The sequence below is a fragment of the Sciurus vulgaris genome (assembly GCF_902686455.1).
Source record: "Sciurus vulgaris genome assembly, chromosome: 3".
Classification (NCBI taxonomy): Eukaryota; Metazoa; Chordata; class Mammalia; order Rodentia; family Sciuridae; genus Sciurus; species Sciurus vulgaris.
In genome coordinates, this window is record NC_136463.1 from 133069119 (window position 1) to 133087830 (window position 18712).

General features: G+C 36.2%; 1 protein-coding gene across 7 annotated transcripts in view; it reads right to left on the reverse strand.

Moving 5' to 3' along the window:
* Nucleotides 1-18712, reverse strand: part of ZNF385B (zinc finger protein 385B) — a 361157-nt gene that overhangs the window by 311275 nt on the left and 31170 nt on the right. Inside the window, exon 2 of one of the 7 annotated variants that reach the window (XM_079132970.1) lies at nt 18031-18119. The exons of the other annotated variants lie outside the window; for them this stretch is intronic. The gene's annotated coding sequence lies outside the window, so the exon portion shown is untranslated. The remainder of the gene's footprint in view (nt 1-18030; nt 18120-18712) is intronic. 7 annotated transcript variants of the gene reach the window in all.

Sequence of the window (18712 nt, forward strand, 5' to 3'; positions counted from 1 at the left end):
GGAAATAGAGTGGAGAGAAACTTTTCAAAAAGGTGACTGACTTTATTTTACAGAGGAAGAACTTTAATCACAGAGGGAAAACAACAAAAAAGTAGTTTTTTAAAATATATAAATATCTTTATTTTTATAATTATAAAAGTAATATGTGAGAAATTCAGAAGGCTTAAGATGCATAAAAAATAAACCTGATGTAGGGAGAGTTTTCTTACATTTTAGAATCCTTTTTTGGTATCTATATCTATACTTCTATAGACATAGATATTTCTTTTTTATTATTGTACAAGCAGGATCACAGTTGCTTTGTAACTTGAGGTTTTTAAGTTCTATGCTAAGCAGCTTTTCCTGGGCCAATATATATAGATATACATTGTCATCATCATAATTTTCCACGGTTGCAAAATATCCTACTCCATTAAAAGGAAACTTTTGGAATGAAAAATCAAAGCAAAACAATTTTCTCTTTCAATTACTTAGCTCTAAAATCCAATTTTGGAAGTCTTCCCCATCCCCCATTTCAACAGTTTTAAAAACACAGTTAACCAGCTCACTAGGGTCATGGTAAAGGTTGAGAAGCAAAGCCCCATGATTCCAAATACTGTCTCTAAGCATTTGTTTTACTTTGGGAATTGTGAGGCTGGACTTTTGAAATTATTGGAATTTCTTCTTTTTAAAGTTTTTCTTTCATGTTTTTTGAGAAAGGTTCTATTTGTAATCTTAAAAATGGACTTGTAAGAGAGCTTTCCTATGATATTTACAAAATTAATAGTTTCCATGTTAAAAATAATTTTCCCTGCATTTCATTTGTATCTTACCTTTGTTAACTTTTGCTTTGTGAAAGATTTCAAATCAGTCACTTTTCTCCCCGTCTGCCCTAAGGCTTTCTACCTTGGCTGTCGGAATTAGCTCATCACTGTCCTATGATTATATAAATATGTTGAAGCACTTTCATATGTACTCAAGTTCTTCCTGTAGTTATTGTTATTTTGACATCTGAATCCTCTGTCTAACTGAAATTTGCTCAAGTATGAGGTATGAAAAAGAATTATAGCAATGTTTGCTCCCAAATTTGGATATTTGTCCCTAGTGAATGACATACCTTGAAATACCATATGCCAATATTTTATATCTACTTGGGACTCTTTGGGGCTTATAATTCTGCCACCAATTTTAAACTAGTTCTTTGTGTAAAGCTTTCAAACCCATGAAAGAATATAAAAGGCAAAATATCAGAAAAAAATTATTGCAGAAAATATGACAGATGATTGATAATACGATAAATCATGTAAGTCAACAAAACTACGGAAAGTTCATTAAGGAGCATGAAAGATGGGCAAAGAGTAGGTGGTAAAAATTCTTAGGAAAAGAAAAATAGTTGACTAATACAAACATGAAAAAGTGTTTTTTGTCTAGTAATCAAATAAATATGTTTAAAAAATAACACTTGTTGAACTGTGCAATTAGTACTGTTTTATAAATCTAATACATTTTTAAAAGTCCTCAATGAGGAGAATCTGAGAATACAGACACTCTGACTTCCCAGCAGTCACATAAATTGACAGAATTGTTTTCTTAAAAAAAATCTGGCGATATCTAACAAGAGCCATAAAAGAATATAGATCCTTTGACTCAGCAATTTCCTTCAGACTCTAAGTTAGAAAATAATCTGAAATGCAGTAAAAGATTTATGTACAAAGATATTTACTCTAGTTTTATTTATATCAAAAATTGAGAGTAGGTAAAAATCCAATAAAGTAATAAACACATAAATCATAGCATAACCACAGTATCAAATGTTCTAGCTATTAAGACAGTTATTGCCAAAACTATTTAATGGCATGTGGAAAGTATTACAATGCAATGTTATGCAAATAAAAAAGGAAATTATTCAAAGTCTATGTATAGTCCAATCCTGATTAGTAAAAAATACAAACAAAAACAACAAAGTAAACAAATATAATGACCATCTCAGGATTTATGGGTAATTATGATGTTCTTCATTCTTCCTTTATTTCCAAAATATGTCATTATTTCTGTTAGCTAGCTAAATGGGATCACAAATTTGAGAATAATCTGCATTTCAGATGAGAAAATTGACAAGCATTTATGATCTAAGCAAGAGAGGGAAAGGATAAAAGCTTGAAAGAGGGAAACAAAAATTCTGCAAGAATCTTGCAAGGAAAAAACAAAAAACAAAACAGGAGAGATTTGCCTAGGAGGGACACCCTTCCTTGACACCGGTGAGGGGAGGTACAAAGCAGCAGCAAGCACAGATAGATTTACACGGAGGTATAAAGATTTATTTGCATTCATGGGACTCACAGATGCTCATTTTACTGTCTAAGCCAAGTGAGAGTCTGGCTCATCAGCTGAGACTGAAAAGGGCAGAGGTGGTCGGAGACCTTGAGAAGAATGGTAGTGACTAAGGAAAGGGGATGTGAGAGGGCGCTAATTAGAGAGGGAAAAGAATTGTCCTGGTGTTTCTGTCTTCCAAAATACAAATTAAGGTCATGAAATCATTTGGTCTGGGGAACCTCGTTCACCAGAAAACAATTCTATTCACACATTTATCTATGCATAGACATCCCAACTGATTGCTTGGTTTACTGATTCAGATTCTCTGATTTGCTCAACACTATTCAGGCCTCACCCATGTCGCATTTGTGAAACCAGTATCCAATTCACAGTCCCCATGTTATTTGACATTTTATCAGTGTACGAGACAGACAGGAAATCCATATTCTTGAAAATCATAACTCATTTGCTTGTGGGACACTACTGTCCCTTAGCACTTCCCCTGGGCTGCTTGCTAATCCTTTGCAGACTCCTTTGCTGCTGCCCTAAGGCTTAACTGTAAATGTAAATGTGCTTTAAGACTCAGTCTTTGTGTCTATTCCTTCACAAGGTGATCTCATCTAGGCTCTTGACTTTAAATAACTTTTTTTAGTTAATGACTTATGTATTACATACAGACACAGGGAGAGAACAAGACCTACAGTTTCAGTCTTTCACCTGAACATCAGGTTCATACAGAACTGCCTATTGTATTTGAATGACTATCAAACCCCCAAGGACTCCTTATCCCCAAATTACCATTTAACAGGAAACTCCATTCTTCCAGCTGTTCACACACCTCAGAGCATCATTACAGATCTCCATCTCTTTTTGCCCCACTTCTAATACAGCTTTAAATTCTATTTATTCTGTTTTGAAAATAGGGCAGGATCTAACTACTTCTCACCACTTCCATTCTAGTTGTAGGCACAGTATGAATGCCCTGGTCCCCCCAAGGGGTCTTCTCCCTCATCCCTTAGTCAGTTCTCCCCATAGTAAACAGAATGGATCTTAAAAACACTGAATCAAATCATGTCACCCCTCTGCTCCTAATTCTCTGACTTGCCATTTCACTCAGATTAAAAGCCAAAATCTTTATGCAGGCTTTAAAGCCCTTCAGACTCCCGGCAACCAGGGTAGAGCAGAGAGACAGAGGATCTTCTGCTTAGGTTTCCATATAAGAGAGAGGTAACTCCTCTGAAGGCAACACCAAATAGAAGCTTCCTCCAATGTTAGTTCAAGATTAGTCCTAAACACAAGTTCCCCAATTTTTCTTCATCAACTAGCAAGATGAAGAAATTGTCCAAAGAAAATGAACATCTAACTAAAAGCTCATGGTTTTTAAACATGAAACTTTAGAAACAGTAGTGGTACTATTATGGTTTAGATATGAGGTTTCCCCCTAAAGCTCATGTATGGGGGATGATACAAGAAAGTTTAGAAGTGAAATGATTGGGTTATGAGAATCTTAACCTAATTAGTGCATTAATCCCCTGTTAGGGATTAACTGGATGGTAACTCCAGGCAGGTAGTGTGTGGCTGGAGGAGGTAGGCCATCGGGGGCATGCCTTTGGGGTTTATATTTTGTCCCTGGAGATTGAAGCTTGCTCACTCTCTGCTTCCTGGTGCCATGTCCCCAGTTGTTTTGCTTGGTCACACACTTTTGCCATGACGTTCTGCTTCACCTCGAGCCCCAAGGTATGGAACCCACCGTCTATGAACTGAGACCTCTGAAACTGTGAACCCCAAAATAAGCTTTCCTTCCTTAAAATTGTTTTTGTCCACTCTTTTGGTCACAGCAACAAAAAAGCTGACAAAAACAGGTACTTTTCAAGATATAATGTGTTATACTCTAATTAACATTCTCTCATTTTATTTCAGTTTTTGCAAGGAATACACTAAGGGACTGGTGTAACTTTATGGAAGATTTTCCCCTTTTCTGTTCTTCATTAGTAACAAAATCCCAGGAGTATGATTTCCAATTTCTCTTGAAGAAACGTGGCACACAACGTATCCCAGATGGTGCTTCTGATCTCTTACACACACAAACCATGCTTTTGCCAAGAACAGTGGACATTTTCAATGCTGCTGAAAGCAGAAGAATGACACATATCTGTCCTTATACTTTAACAAACAGAAAAGTACTGGATTTCAGAAAGGCAAGTCAACAGCCCACTTTTGTCTTCAGTCTTATTGAAGTACTAATTATATTACAGTTCTGTTGCACAGTATTTCTAAATTAGCCAATTATCATAATCAATGAACACAGGTAACAAAAAGCACACAGTGACATAAGAACCTTGATCTGTAATACAGCAAAGTCAGGAGAGAACTGTTTCTTGAATTTCATGATAGATGCTTTGCCAACCTCTCATCTGACCCTGCAGACTCAACAAATATATATGAAAGGCAATTTCCTCATCTACTTACATAATCTCCTCAACATTCACTTTCACATATTAAAGCAGTCTAAGTTCATGAAGTTCTTTTTCTTCAACTACTTGCAAATAATAAAAATGAGCTAATATCAAATTCCAGTCTCACTCCAAATGTCATCACATGAAATAACTGGTCTAAGTCACACACCTTTAAGTCCAACATCAAGAAAGTAAACCAAAGAAAAATCAGAAGTTGGCTACAAAACAATAGGGAGAAGAAGGAGATTCATAGCTGTTTATGTGGAGAAATTTGAGTGTGTGTGTGTGTGTGTGTGTGTGTGTGTGCACGCAACCGCGCACAAGCATGTGTTGTACTGCCTGTCAATTCAAATGGGGCCATATAGGTATGTTAGCATGACTGGCTCTCTGTATGTTTGTATGCATGGGTATGTTTTCATGTCAGTTGGAGAGTGTGTGTGTGCGCGTGTGCGCGCGTGCGCGCGCGTATGTCTCAAACTAAGAAAGAGAAAGTATGTGTATGTGTGTTGGTTACTTGAATGTTTAGGTTGTGTGTGTTCTCCTAAGGAAGAGTATGTGTGTTTCTGTGCATGTCAGCTTGAGCAGGAAGAGGTCTGTATAAGTGTGTGCAGACTGAGTATGTATGAGTGTGTACCTGTGGATTTGCACATGTTTTAGCATGTATTGGGGAGGAAACACTAAAGAGACTTCCATTTCCCTGCTCCTGTGGATGGAGATCTTTCTAAAATCCATGAATGTGCGGTTTTACTAAAATTTGCATCTCTTACCTACACAAGGGCAGGTTCTTCCATGTGTCTTAATTAACCTCAATAGAAATTAAGTATAGAAGATATGCTAAAATGATTTAGTAGCAGGGCTTAGAGAATTCTCTCAATTTAAACATTGCCACCTGATAGGTTAGCAGAACACATTTTTCTTTTAGTTTAAAATAAGCTGTTATAATTATTATGCCTTCATTAAATGGTCCTCTAAGTTATTACCACAATCACTTACTGTCTCTTGATTAAACATCATTGTATTTAAAATTAGGACTTAACTGATATTTCTGAGCAATCATGATTAAAAACCTTGCTTGTCTCTCAGTGTTATACATAAACATAAACCATACCCTTTCCCAAAATGTTCGGACTTTTAAAGTACTGTGAAGCATTGATACAGTGTGCTGCCCTATAATTTCATTTGAATTCTCACACTATCCATGAGATCAGTTCACTCTGCCTCACTGTGCAGAGCTGCCTGAGAGGGGACACAGCACACACAGGTCACTCACCATCCCAATACTCAAAGGAATGGATAGGAAGGTTCTTGTCCTCAGTGCTGAGCCTAATGCTCATAAGATTGTAAAGCTAAGATAAACCTGGAAACACATCAAACCTGTCCATGGGAACTGCTCTACCCTAAACCTTTCTTTGTAGAACTCAGCTATTATTTTCATGCTTCCCCCCAGCATATCAGAGATATGTGAGTATAATTATATATATATATATATATATATATATATGTTTACACACACACACACACACACACACACACACACACACACACTTCACTCCACAACCTAGAGCTTAATGTCACCTTGCTTTAATTTTCTAAAAATAAAGCCTGGTTCTGAGTATCCATTTGTCAACACTTATTTTTTCACACTCCTTCCTGCTCTGGTCTTATAAGGACACCAGGAAATTCAGCAAACTTGAGGTTGGGCTGCTGGCTTTCAGTCTGTTGTGGTCACCCTTGAGATGTTGCTATCCTAACCTCAAGGACAGGTCAAAGGCAGGTGGCTCCAGTCACTCCTTGCCAGTGGCAGACTCTGGAAACGTTCAGTGCCTGGAACACACAGCTCCCCTTCCCATGTCATCCATGTACCCATTGCTCATAGATCCTATCACTTCCTGAGGTCCCCACAGGGGTGGAAATGGCCTGGTACTTTCCTCTCTTTTATCACCCATAAAATGAGTGGGACCTTGCTCCCTGCCCCTTCCAACCTTAAACTCCTCCCTTGGCCAATCTGACTTAATGTTCCTAAAGAGGACAAAACCTAGAAGGGCTTTTACTTCTCCCTTTGGACAGGTGGGTAAAACATCATGAGATGTCAATCCCTAGACACTCAAGGACGGCCTGACAGCTTTCAGTCTCTGGAGTCACTGCTGAGATGCTGATGTCCAAACCCCAAGGACACGTCAAAGGTCTTCTGACCTGTCCTCCCTGGGAGAATGGAAAAAAGGCAACAGCAGTCAGAATTTACGAATTCTATTAATATACTATTTTTGCATGGGATTACAGGCAAAAATTTCCGAACACTCTGTGGGGTAAGATTTGCGCTTATTTCAGATTAAAAATTAAGCATATTGCATCAGGTACTTCCACTGAAAAGGCAACTGAAGTTGGTGAAAAATATCCTGAGCATATTTTTTTGAAAATTTATTTAGTATGCTGTCAAAAATGAATTTATGTTTCAGACTTTTCAAACACATTGAGATGTGATATGTAGTATATGTATATACATATATACACATACACACACATACACTCATACATATGCACAAAAATTTTCAATTGATATTTTTTCTTGAGCTGTAAGAGCTTTTTATAAAAGTGCAATAATTTAATAATTACTTAATTACTTAAAACTTTTCTAGTTTACAATATGACTTTAGTTTTGTTAATGAAAATTAACATGTAGATTTCATCAAGATTTTCAAGTATATTTGCACATCTTTTAATTCTGACTCTAGCTACTTGTCTAATTCTCAAATTTGTTTGTTTTCTCTCTCTTGATTCAGTTTATCAAATGTTTATTTGATTGAGTTTAACCCAGTTTTTGATTAATCAATTCTCATTTGATTTGACATTAAATTCTGTATTTTGTCTTTTTCATTAATTTATTCTTTCTTACTTAAGTTCAATTTATTGTTATTTTGTTTCAGGTTTTTTTTTTCCTCCCAAATATCTAAAGTTGAATGCTTCGCTCATTTATTTTCTAATTTTACTTTTAAACAATGAAATCTTTCAGGATTATAAATATCTATAAATACATTTTTGCTGCAATGCATAACTTCAATATGTAATTTTCTTCTTTACCCAATTTCTTATAAGTCTATAGTGGTATTTTAAAATTTCTTTGTTGAATTAGTGTTTTTGACTATTTACTATAAGAAATTTTCAGAGTTTTATAAGGGGGTGATTGGTGAGTGTTTGCTTTTTGCTATGAATATTCCGAGTTTGGAAAAGAAATTTTGTGAATGGAGGCTATAAGACATTAAAGCCCTAATTATACTATTAGCTATTGAGAAGTCTCACTTATTACTCCACATTTGCACATTCCTATTCTATAAACAACTGCAAAAAATTCAAATTAATCCACATCAGTTCAACCTCTTTGACCTAATAAGACTCTGAGTGGAACTTTTAGCAAAAGTTTTCACACTTTTTTCCTTTTTCCATTCAAAGTATATATTCAAGGAAAGGCTACTAATCTGTACAGGCGGTCCTCAAATCATACTACAGTTGACAGTGGATACAAACTCCTAACTGTCAGCACAGGTCACAGTGGACACAAACCCCTGATTATCAGGGCACAGGGCCTTTCCCACCCCTCCCTCTCTTTCCATTTATCTACACCACTTCTTGAGAAATATATAAATGGAGTCATTTGGGGCCAACTAGAAAGCTCCTTGTAATTAGAGTTCTTCATTTAATATCAAAAATGTTCACATAATCCAATTAAAACATCCTGTTAGACACCTGGGTTTCCTCCAACAAAGAATGAGTGAAGAGATCAGGAGGTTGGGAACAAGGTAAGGACTACAGAGCATCAAAACCTCCAATAAATAATTCAGTTATTTTTATGCTTTATATCTCCTGGCTTTAAAAAATGCACATGGAACCAAAAACAATACTCTTGTTAAGTGACTTCTACTTTGGTGAGAACACATCACATTTTCACAGCAGATTCTACAGACTTTTGGCAGAGATCAAAATAAGAAGCAATTTTAAGATGTCATACCTTATCTAGCCATTTTACCAAGATGTACTTTACCCAGGATAAACAAAATGACAACTTGTTTTCTCCCTTGGAATGTGTCAGATAAACTAGCATTCCTGGTTCTGTCTGGATTATAGTTCTTACAGAATATGATTAATGATAGATTTCAAAAAGGGGTCCCTAAGAAACATCTTAATTCTGATTATCTCAATGAGGTGGTAGAGTTTGTAATTTATTAGTCTGACCGTAATGACGAAGTAAGATACAAGGAAAAAAGTGCCTCTGTCATTTCCCAAGAGACAAACTTGAGATAATTCATCAGCAATAACATATGCTTTAAATTCACTATGTTCCACTAGACAGTGGAAAGTTTCCTACAAACTAATGGCATTATGATCCTCTTTTTGAGGACCATGATATGCTCAAAAGAAGCCTACAGAATTTTTATTTTTAAATATTAAAAATTTACAGTTTCCCATGAAAGCAAATAATTTCCTACATAATATACTCCTAAAATGGATATTATATTAAGGTAATAAGTTGAATAAAATTCCACTGAACACAGTGATTTACATAAACTAGAGGGAATGATGGGCTAATAGATTTTTTTCCTTCCTTTTTCAGGTCTCTTATGCCTCCTCTTCAAAGAAGATAGTTCTCACTCCCATTAGCCATATGTTTTCCAAGCAAGGTCATTCCACAGTTTAGAGTTCTTATATTAGTGGAACTTAATACAATACTTTACCTAAACTAGTTTGTGCAAAAGTCAAAAGACTAAAACACAAAACCAATTTTTATTGGCAAAGGGCTTTAATGTTCAAAAATAGGATGAAGATAATAATGATGAAAAATGTAATATTTCGTCTGACTTCATTAGCAGCAACAGCAACAGCAGAAACACAGATCATGCTATCAAGAGTATGATAAAGTTCTATATTCACTGAAGGAACCACTTCTAAGCTGTTAAAGTTTAGGTATAACGTGTCCTCCAAAAGCTCATGTGTAAGACAATGCAAGAAAGTTTAGAGATCCTTAACCTGATCAGTGTGTTAATTCCCTGATGGGATTAACTGAGTGGTAAGCGAAGGCAGGTAGGGTGTGGAGGAAGGAGGTGGGTTCTGGGGGTTTGCTTTGGGGTATATATTCTGTCCTTGTTGAGCAGAGCTCTCTCTCTGCTTCCTGGTGAGATGTGTTGAGCCACTTATCTCCCCACACTCTTCCACCATGATGTTCAGCCTCACCTTGAGCCCTGAGGAATGGAGCCAGCCAAATATGAACTGAGACCTCTGAAACCATGAACCCCAAAATAATCTCTTCCTCCTCTAAAAGTGTTCTCGTCAGGTCTTTTGGTTACAGCAGCAAAAAAGCTAAAACATGTCATGATGGATATGAGCACTCAGAGTGTCATCTCTACATATGGAACCCAAAAAATCAAACAAACAAAAACTTTCTTTGACTTCTGGATTTTAGTCTGAAACTAATGGTTGGCATATGAATACCATTTTGGGTATAAAGCTGGGTCAGAATGAACCTAAACATCTCTGCTTTGGTGAAAGGTCAAAGATCCTAGATCTTTAAGTCTTAAGAAAATTGTCATCGGAATACCTTTTCCCATTCTAAGGAATTTTTCTTTAGCACACAAAAACAAACACATCCAAACAGGAACTCTGGGCTTATGAAAGAGTAAGCTCAATTACATATAAAGCCAGTCCCAGGTTTTTTGTAAAATTTTCTGAAAATATGGCTTTGAAGATACAAAAGGTTTTTTTGTGATTGTATGACTTTGCATGTTGTGGGGAGCAGACTTCATCTTGTGTGTGAAAATTTTCTCTACAGATGGGTTCTCTTCATTTAGAAAGAGAGGGGGGGAAGCAAAATAGTATTCAAGAGCTCAAAATTCATAATGAATCAAAGATAACTTTGTGCTGCTCATAAAATCCTAGCCAAATAAATACTCCAGTTTACACCCCTTAAGTTCCTATGTGGGATAAAGTATGTGAAGTGATGAGTGAGACCCACTCTTCTATCTGGATTTTAGTCCTCATAAATCAAAATCTTCTATTAATATAACATATCACATAGAATCTCTATGCTCTATTATGTGCAAGTCTCACACAAATAGGTGAATTTTAATTACAGATAAAGATGAAGATGCTTGCCACAACTAGACAAGTTAAATTTTATATCTAGCTATCTTTTCCATGCCACTTAAGGCCACCAAGCTGAGCTCATTTTTCAGTCTTCCTTGGTTCTTTATCAAAATTTGCTTCACCAAGTGCGCCTGGTCCCCCTGAACACTCCTTTCTCTTTGTTTCCTTTGTTTCTTTTTGTACAAATCTATTCTGACTGGATACCAGATTCTAAGACTTTCCTTTATCAATCATTAAAGCGCATGCCATTCCTCTTCTCAAAAATCAAATGACATTTTTCAAATATTTGCAAATCAAATAGTTTGCAATTATTTTAAAATATTCTTTAGTTTGAAAGTCTTTGATTGAAAGTAACTGAAATGTCAACTCAAAAGAATTGAGCAATAAAAGGGATTTATTGATTCAAGTAACCAAAAACTCTGGGGACAGGGTTTGGCTTGATTCAGCAGCTCAACAGCATCATCAAAATCACCTTTATACCAACTTTCTGAGCTTAGGTGTTGTATTCACCCTGAGGCTTAAAAAAAAAAAAAAAAAAAAAAAAAAAAATCTTTACATGATTTGCAGTACCTCCTAAGGCTACAGCTTCATTTACTACCAGTAGGAAAATCAATCATTTTCCCCAGTAGCTAAAGAGACAGAGCGTATGATTATTTAAGCCAACAGGGACACTTCGGAGCTGAGGGAGAAGTCTGTGTTACTAAAACTGCAGGATAAGAAAATATGGGTAACTGTATTTGGAAAAGATAAGACATGCTTAGGAGTTAGCCAAAAATAATAATAGTTAAATCTTTAACCTTTTCTGGTTATGACTTTCTATTCCTTAGAATATTCTACACAGAACAGCACAACATTCTTCAAACATGTGCAATATGAATAACAAAATTAGGAAAACACCAATGTGTAGACAATCAACACTGAATAAATGCTTGCTAGGCTTACCAATGTATTTAGGAACCACAAGAAGAAAAAAAAAAAAACATGTGAATCATGTTTAAACATGGCATTTAAAAAATTTGTTGTGACCACATGCCTTTTGTCATTGTTGTTTTGTTTTTGTTTTTTCACTTCTAAAGCACCACACATTATAAATCACACTTGGAAAAGATATTGGCTTCTCTGATATTTTAAGAGTGACATTATGAATATATTGTAGGAATTGTTTTTAGATTAAAAACACGAATTAAACAAGTTGGCCACGCATAGTAGTTTGACTAGGACATTCTTCATTTATGTTTTTTGTCCTTGGACTACTACTAATAATACTAGCTTTCACTCTCAAAAGGTATTTTCTTTGGACAATAAATTATAAGGTCAGTCTAATTTTATATTAATATACGAACATGTTGAAAATATCTATATTATTCTAAAATGAATCTGAGGTAAGGAAACTTCCTAATCAAATAAATGTTAAAGAGACATCATTGCTGTGTGAATAAGAAAAGAAGAGTTGAATTTTTCATCTTCTAAGAAACACAATATCTCTTCTGAAGTCAGAATGAAAACTCATTTGAAGACACAGCTGTTGTGCTTTGGGGATTTGGATTAAAACTCATCATTATCTTTCTCTAAATACTCTTCCCTGGACCAATCAGTGGTCATATGGTGTTTACAGGCCCTGGCCACTGAACTGACTTGAATGGCCTTTGTATTGCAATACAATCAGATTATGTCTAATCTAAATGCTGTGTGTCCTTTATAGAACAGACAAATCCTAATCCCCCATTTACAAAAGCAAAGCCAGTCCAGTCCCCAATGGCATTCCCATTTTGTCTTGTTTTGGTTTTTATTTTTAAATGACAGAAATAAAAATAAATTGCAAATTCACTCAGTCTAAGTGTAGCCTAAAAATAAATATTTGGTGGTTTTGAGCTGTGGTCAAGGCAATTCTTTTGTGATAGTCAAAAATGTGTTACTATGAAATCACAATTCTCTTCCTTCTAAAGAATACAGATTAGCAAAATAAACCACCTCACTCTTCTAAAAGTATAAAGACAAGTTCAAAAAGCTTCTCATTTCCTCTTTTCTAAATTACTTGAGTGTTTATCCTGAAGCTCAAGTTAGCTGTGTCCCGACTTTATTAGTTAGGCAGCAACGATGTTTTAAGATGGCTGCTGAAAACATTCCAGAAGGCGACTCACAAAACCATTCTGGAATGGACCTTCTTGTCTTCTGCCACTTCACTCCCCTGCTGCCAACTCCTGCTTCCCCCTGAGCCACTTCATTTTCAAAGAGGTGAGAAGGTCTAGTAAAGGTAGCAATACCCCCTCCCTTCCCTACTCAGGGTTTTCACCATCTTCCAGCCTCAACTGTCTTTGCTTTCACCACCTCAGTAACATCCCACCACCTCCTTCCTCTCAAGACCACAGAAATCATTGTCAGTGCTCTGATGCCATCTCCTCCCTCAACTCTGCAGGCTTTATCCATAACTAAATTTGGGGGATCCGCCTTTGTAAGCTTTACATCACCTCTTATGAGCCACATGACCAGGAAATGAGAGTCTAAATTTAGAAGTAAATAGATAAAGAAGCAAAGTATGAAAAACAGATGTCCAAAATGTAGCACCCACCTTCACATACCACAGAGTTTGGGGTTTGGTTCTGTCAAACAAGAATGGAGTTCAATCTTTAAAAGGACAAGAGAGAAATTTTTCTGAAGTATTAGGAAGGAAAAGAGTATTTCAACAAAGACTGATAGTGCTCTCTTTCTTGATACTACTCTATAAAGCCACAAATAAAACAATAGCAGAGCAAGTAAGAGCTTTGAGGCACTCATGGGTTTTCTGCAGTGTTGAAGGTGGAAGGCAGGCTTGCTAACAAGGAACAGATACCATTTTAGCTCTAACTTGATGAGTGATTTCATTCCTTTTAGAAAACCGAGACACCACTTACCCGGGCCCCATCCATCTTTATGAAGCAAGGAACACTATTGACATCTCTGCCACGAAGCAAAAATATCCCCAAAAGGTGCCTTCTAAGTAATATCATTCTCCCCTAAACCTGGGGTCAGTGGCACAGTATATCTCCACAATATGCACAATGGATGAGTTGGCAGTTTTTGTTTTGATTTGTCCTATGTTTTAAAACTTTGCTTTATAAATTATCCAGAATAAAATTCTTTAACTTGCCTGGATTTCTCTCACTGCCTAGCACCTACCTACAAAATACAGACTCAAAATACATATTAACTGCTTTTACATCTGTAAGTAATGTGATCAGAAAGGTAAATTTGAAAATAAAATGTCATAAGGCATACATCAAAGACAACTATAGTTAACTTCTGATTTATGTATCAAAGCAAAGCTTCGAATTGTTCATCCATTCAAAACCCCATTCAGTTTCTACTGTGTTGTAAGGACTACAGTAGACCAAAGACGAACCGAGAACCTAACAAAGAGATGATTATTTAAGGAGGTAAAATGTTACAGTATACTATAAAAGACTGACAAGGCCTTCAAGCTGCCTTCAACTTACCAACCACCCACCATGTGTCAGATACTGTGTTAAGCCCTAGGAGAAGTAAAATAGTTAAAAATATATAAATATGGTAGGAGTGTGGGGAAGAAGAAAGGCACTAACAACATCCAGAGCAAAGATTTGTAGGTGTGGATGAACCAGAGCATTCTGGGAACTGCCAGGTGTCCTGGAGAAGGAGCGTGATGAGCTCGGTGAGATCCAGATCACAGTGGTCCTCAGGTACCTCCCCAAGAAATTAGAATTCTGTCCTGAGAGCAATGGTGAGTTGTTGAAGGAAGCATCTCCTTCATCAATTCAAATATTCTATAGCTGATTTCATAACAGCACATTTACTATTTTAAGGAAATGATGATGCATTTCTAGCAATGGGAAATTCATGTTTCATATTTATGGAAATATAAATAGTGATTTATTTGAAGAATGTAATTCTCAAACATAAATAATAATCAAACATATTGTTTAAATGTTGGCCTTTAAAAAATAAACTAACCCTCACACAAATCTTTTTTTTTTTTTTTTTTTGATTCACTGTACACAAAGAGGGTATAACTGTTTTTTCTCTGGTTGTACAAGAAGTAGAGTCACACCGTTTGCATAATCATACATGTACTAGGGTAATGATGTTTGTCTCATTCTGTTATTTTTTCCTTCCCTCCACCCCCTCCCACCCATCCTTTTCTTCTATACAATCCATCCTTCCTCCATTCTTGCCTCCCTCCCACCCACTGTGGAACCAACCTAGATGCCCTTCAATTGATGAATGGATAAAGAAACTGTGGTGTATATACACACATATCTTTTAACTAGAACTGCCCCATAGTTCCTAGCCCTTTTATTAAGAGCTACCCTTTACATTTTGCCTTCATTGGAGCCACAGTTGACATAAGCATCGCCTTTCCTGCAGTATGCTATTAAAACCTAACACACATGCATACAAACAGAAATCGTTAGCAAATAGTCTTTGAGTTGTCACACGAGCATTCCCCATGTAATCAGCATTAAGAAAAAGTGGTATCTTATCAAAATCCCAGAGGCCTCCTCATGGCCCCCTAGAACCTTCCTCAAGGGTAACCATCACTCTGACTTCTAATACCACAGATTAGATTTAACTGATTTAAATCTCCTACTATTGAAATCATATAGTATTCATTCTTTTGGGAGGTTTGTCCATATTGCTGTTTATAGTTGTAAATTACTCTTTTTCACTTCTATGTGGCAATCTTTTTTTAAATTTATTTTTATTGTAAACAAATGGAATACATCTTGTTTCTCTGTACATGAAGTAGAGGCATACCATTTGTGTAATCATACATTTACATAGGGTAATGGTGTTTCATTCATTCTGTTATTTATTCCTTCCCCCCACCCCTCCCTCCCCTCTTTTCCCTCTATTCAGTCCCTCCTTCCTCCATTCTTGCCCCCCCTCCCACCCCCCATTATGTGTCATCATCCGCATTCTCAATAGCCAGATTGTGGAACCAACCTAGAAGCCCTTCAATTGATGTGTGGCAATCTTTTGTATGAACACAACACAATTCATACAGCTTACTATAAATTTACATTTATGCATTTTTCAGTTGAGACTATTATGTAAGATGCTGCTATTAAATATTCTTGTGTTTAGGGAACACAGGTACATATGCCTGTGGAACTGCTGAGTCTACTTATTTATTTTTGTTATGTCAATACAGTACTGCCACATACAGAGCAAACAGTACACAGGAATATATGGGAAAACACAGACACCTAATAGTTAAAAATGCATCTTACAAGGGAGAGCTGAATCAAAATCCAAATGCTAATTATTAAATTGGTCATTAATTCTTTCACCACGAGCACAATGTATTACAACATAATCTAAGGATAATGGCCTTTATTTGGAACCTCCTTATTAAAAGTAAAACATGACCCCATTTCTGCCTTCCAGTTTGATTAAATAAAAACATTTTAAAATCCTTTATCCAATTTTGTCTTTCGGACAATTTGGTTCGACCCTAAGCAAGCAATCATACTGTTAATAGCAGCATTGCTCCTAAAAAGAATGTATTAAGAGAGTCTAAATGGAAACACTGAGAGGAAAAGAATGGCTCTTGGTTTTCATGGAGTTTGAGAATAAGAAAAATGCAAAGCACTTGAAGAACTTAAAAGCCTTTCCTTTAAACAAGCCCACATAGCCAAATCACTGGTAACTGTATATCTCAAAATATTTCACAAAACTTTCATGTTTTGAAATATATGGGCTTTATGGATGGTACGGGCTCTGTGCCTAGAAATATTTCCAGAGATCATCTCACATTTTTATTCCTAGGATCAATAATGTCAACAGATGTTAAGGTTTTTTACAAGTGCAGTGATTGAGAGAGGGGAGAAAAGGAAGAAGAGAAGAATAAAAGAAAGAAAAGCATTTAAACAGTAACCCAAAGGATAGATAGACAAAAAAAGAAATTATAAAAGAGCACAACTGTTTGAATAAGATCTATACTTTTTTAATAACTAGTAGTTTCAGTTGAGAAATAGAACCAACTCTAAATCACACATGCCAGTCTTTCTAAATCATCCTAAAATACAGTAAAAGACCAAATGTCAAAATGCTTTACTGATAAACAACTTCACAGCCTGATAACACTTCTTCACCAGTTGAAGAGATTTTTGTTTACGAAAATACTTCTCCCAAGTTTCAAGTGATGAAAATACCTTTTGACAAATTTCTTCAGAAATAATGTTAATTCGCTTACCAGAGTAAAAATTAAAATTAAATAAACTAACAAGTGTACATACACATGCAAAACAATAACAATATATACTATACAATATATAATATGATATGTAACACCTTAGACCTTTCTCAAAAATATTAACTCAAAATTGACCATAGATCTAAGTGTAAAATACAAAACTATAAAACTTCTAAGAGATCACACATGGCAAAATCTAGGTGACCTCGGATTTGGAGATGGTTTTTAGATCTGACTTCAAGAACACAATCCATGAAAGAAAGAAACAATTGATAGGTAGAACTTTACTGACATTAAAAACTTCTGCTGAGAAGCCACTTCTAAGAAAATAAAAAGACAAGCCACAGACTGGGAGAAAATATACGCAAAACATGTAACTGATTTTTTAAAAAATGCCCAAAATATACGAAGACCTCTTAAACCCTGACCAGAAGAAAAGAACCTATTGAAAAAGAGCAATATATCTGAATAGACACCTCACCAAAGGAGGTGACCAGATGATGAATAAGCATAAGAAAAGAGGCTTAATATCACATGTCCTTCGGGAAATGCAAATTAAAACAGCAGAGAGATTTCACTACATGACTATTAGTATGGCTTAAATTCTACCGGAAGAGCTAAAACACTGACAACACCAAATGGTAGAGAGGATGTGGAGTCCTCATTCATGGCTGGTGGAAATGAAAAATGGTACAGCCATTTTGAAAGACAGTTGGCAGTTTCTTAGCTAAACATCATCTTACCACAGGATTCAGCAAATGCTCCCCTGGTTCTTTACATAAATGGGTTAATAATTTATGCCACGTAAAAACCTAAACAAAAATGATTACAGAACTTTGATGAATAATCTCCAAAACTAAGCTCCGAACAAAGCAAGGTGTCCTCCAAAAGGTGAATGACTAAGCAAAATGTGGTGAATCCAGAGGACGGAATACTCACGTGGCAATATGAAGAAATGAGCTGTCAAGCCATGTAAGGACCTTCAACACAGTGCTAAGTGGAAGAAGTCCATCTGAAAATTCTCCATACTGGGAAAGACAGCACAATGGAGATGACAAAAAAGCACAGTGGTTTCCAGGTGTTGCAGAGGGAGAAAAGAAGAGATGGAGATGGGATCAGTAGGACAGCACAACTCTTCTCTACCATGCACACTTGACAATGGTAGACACGTGACAATAGCCAGAGGGTGGAACTCAGAAAATGTACAACAGAAAGAGGGATGCTAAGGTAAACTATAGACTTCAGTTCACCTAATGTACCCCTATTGTTTCTACAACTGTGACAAACGTGTCACACCAATGCAAGAGGTCACCAATAGGGAAACTGCAGGGCAGAGAGGGTGGTAATATGAGAACTCTGTACTTTCTGTTCGACCTTTTTTATGAGCTAAAACTTCTTGAGACCATAATTTTTAAAAAGTGAATGGATTTATATTCTCAGGTGTTATGGTTTGGATATGTGGGGTCTGTCCCCCAAAAGCTCACATGTGAGACAATGCAAGAAGGTTCAGAGGAGAAATGATTGGGTTGTGAGAGTCTTAATCAGTGAACTAATCCCTGATGGGATTAACTGAGTGGTAACTGGAAGCAGGTGGGGAGTGGCTGCAGGAAGTGATTAGTTG